The 2,011-nt window shown below is 37.9% G+C and overlaps 1 long non-coding RNA gene across 1 annotated transcript; it reads right to left on the bottom strand.

Moving 5' to 3' along the window:
* LOC123729866 (uncharacterized) lies at positions 1 to 1,253 on the bottom strand. The gene is made up of 3 exons (XR_006761548.2): positions 976 to 1,253; positions 473 to 707; positions 1 to 340 (listed from the first exon to the last, which is right to left on the bottom strand). It is a non-coding gene; the product is annotated as an uncharacterized LOC123729866 (long non-coding RNA).
* Between the last annotated feature and the right edge of the window lie 758 nt (positions 1,254 to 2,011).

Here is a 2,011-nt window from a genome sequence, read left to right as displayed (position 1 = left end):
AACATCATTTGGAAATATGCACTGGTGGAAGGCATCTCTTTGTTTGAATGGCTGACTTCTTTATAATAGAATATACTTTGTCCATTTAGTTACAATGAACAACAAAAATGTGTCTTCTGCTCTGTTCTCAACTCCCCCAAAAAGCAGACACATACAGTTGAGACTAGCACATCTTGTGTGGTTAAGGACCTTGCTCAAGGACCAAACAGTAGGAGAACCTTTTGAGGATGTGAATCCAGCAGCCCTCCAGTTGTCAGATCAATTCTGCCTGTTTTTTTTTCTTCAGCGCCAGACCCAGGATTCGAACCAGCCACAACTCCTTTGCCACTGGCCTATCTACCTGCTTGACCGGTTCCAGAGAAGAATGAAAAAAGGAGGAAAAACATGTATTCATCTACAGAAATAAACATGAGTTAATCTGCCAAAATGAAGACAAAATGCTATGCAGACAATTATTATGTAGAATAACAACTTATATGCAGTTGTCAGCAGCAGCTGAAAGAGGGATCTTCTGCCTCTGATTGTTCTTGGTTACTGCCAGACTGAGAAAAACAGATAGTGTTAAAAGTCATGTCATGATTAACTAGGCTATTGAATCAACACTTATTATGCGTAATTTATCATAAATAATGTATACATGCCTCTGTCAGCAACAGTGTTCTAGTGGCTTCATGAAATATAGGCTAGGCCCCTCAATTGACTCCACACTGAAATAAAATAAACAATTAGCTAATTGCCATAGTCAGGCTGGATCTGTAGCTCTATTTGGCATATCCCATAATAAAAAAAATTAAATGTATTTGAAAGTAACTTGTAAAGTTATTAATTAAATCAACCTAGCTTTTTCGGTTCAGCTAGCTATAGCTAGCTTACAAACGTGCTCAAATTTGAACATTTAAACTTGATATATTTAGCCTATAGTCTCATATGACGTTGACTTCATATGTTTGAATTAAATAATTTACTTTTGCTTACCTTAATACATTGAATAATAATGTGCTTATTGCTAGGCTACTTGCAAATTGGTTCAACCACCATCCTCTTTCATCATCAAGCTGGGATGGATTGGCAGTTGGTTTTTGAATTGGAATTTTGAGGTCACCAAAATATTCAATATAGAACCCTATTTACATTTTTGTTTTTATCTAAAGCCCTTTCCCGTTTGCACTTAAAATTAGGGCCAAATTCTAGCTAGCTCGAATGGAATTCTTATTCGAGCTGGGTTGAGGGAAACCAAGGCAAGCACAGCCCAGTTTCACTAGTGCCAGCTCGATTAGAATTCGCCCTGTTGACAGTGTTACTATGCAACCACCTGCTGATCACAGCTGGATGCTAACACCACATTTAGCTAGCTTGTCTGGGCTTGTTCCTGTTAGCTAGCATATGGAAAAGCAATATGGCTGTGGTCAGACATGACACAAATTACCACCACAGCTGGATCCTTAATTTATTTTGCACAACACGCATTTTTATGAGAACAGTCAGCCCTCGAATGCTAAGTAGCTACCTGACGTTAAATCAAATCAAACTTTATTTGTTACATACGCCGAATACAACAAGTGTAGACTTTACCGCGAAATGCTAACTTATAAGTCCTCCAGTGCAGTTCAAGAAGAGTTAAGAAAATATTTACCAAGTAGACTAAAATAAAAAGTAATAATAACAAGTAACACAATAAGAATAACCTTCTTTTGTTTTGAGAAAGATGGCACTGACAGAGATGGTCGCCTCGCTTCAGCTCCTTAGGAAACGATGTAGTTATTTGTTTTTTTAAGTATTGTTTTATGAATTATTTCTTTACAAGCATTTCGCTACACTCGCATTAACATCTGCTAACCATGTGCATGTGACCAATAAAATTTGATTTGACAATAACGAGGCTATATACAGGGGGCACCGGTACCGAGTCAGTGTGCTTAGATAACAAACAGCGAGTAGCAGCAGTGTACAAAAGGGGGGGCCAATGTAAATTGTCCGGCGGCGATTTTATTAATTGTACAGCAGTCTAATG

This window comes from Salmo salar, chromosome 23 (genome assembly GCF_965601325.2).
Source record: "Salmo salar chromosome 23, fSalSal1, whole genome shotgun sequence".
Taxonomy (NCBI): Eukaryota; Metazoa; Chordata; class Actinopteri; order Salmoniformes; family Salmonidae; genus Salmo; species Salmo salar.
The sequence above is the reverse complement of the archived record's forward strand: the minus strand, read 5'-3'. Positions and strand labels throughout refer to the sequence as shown.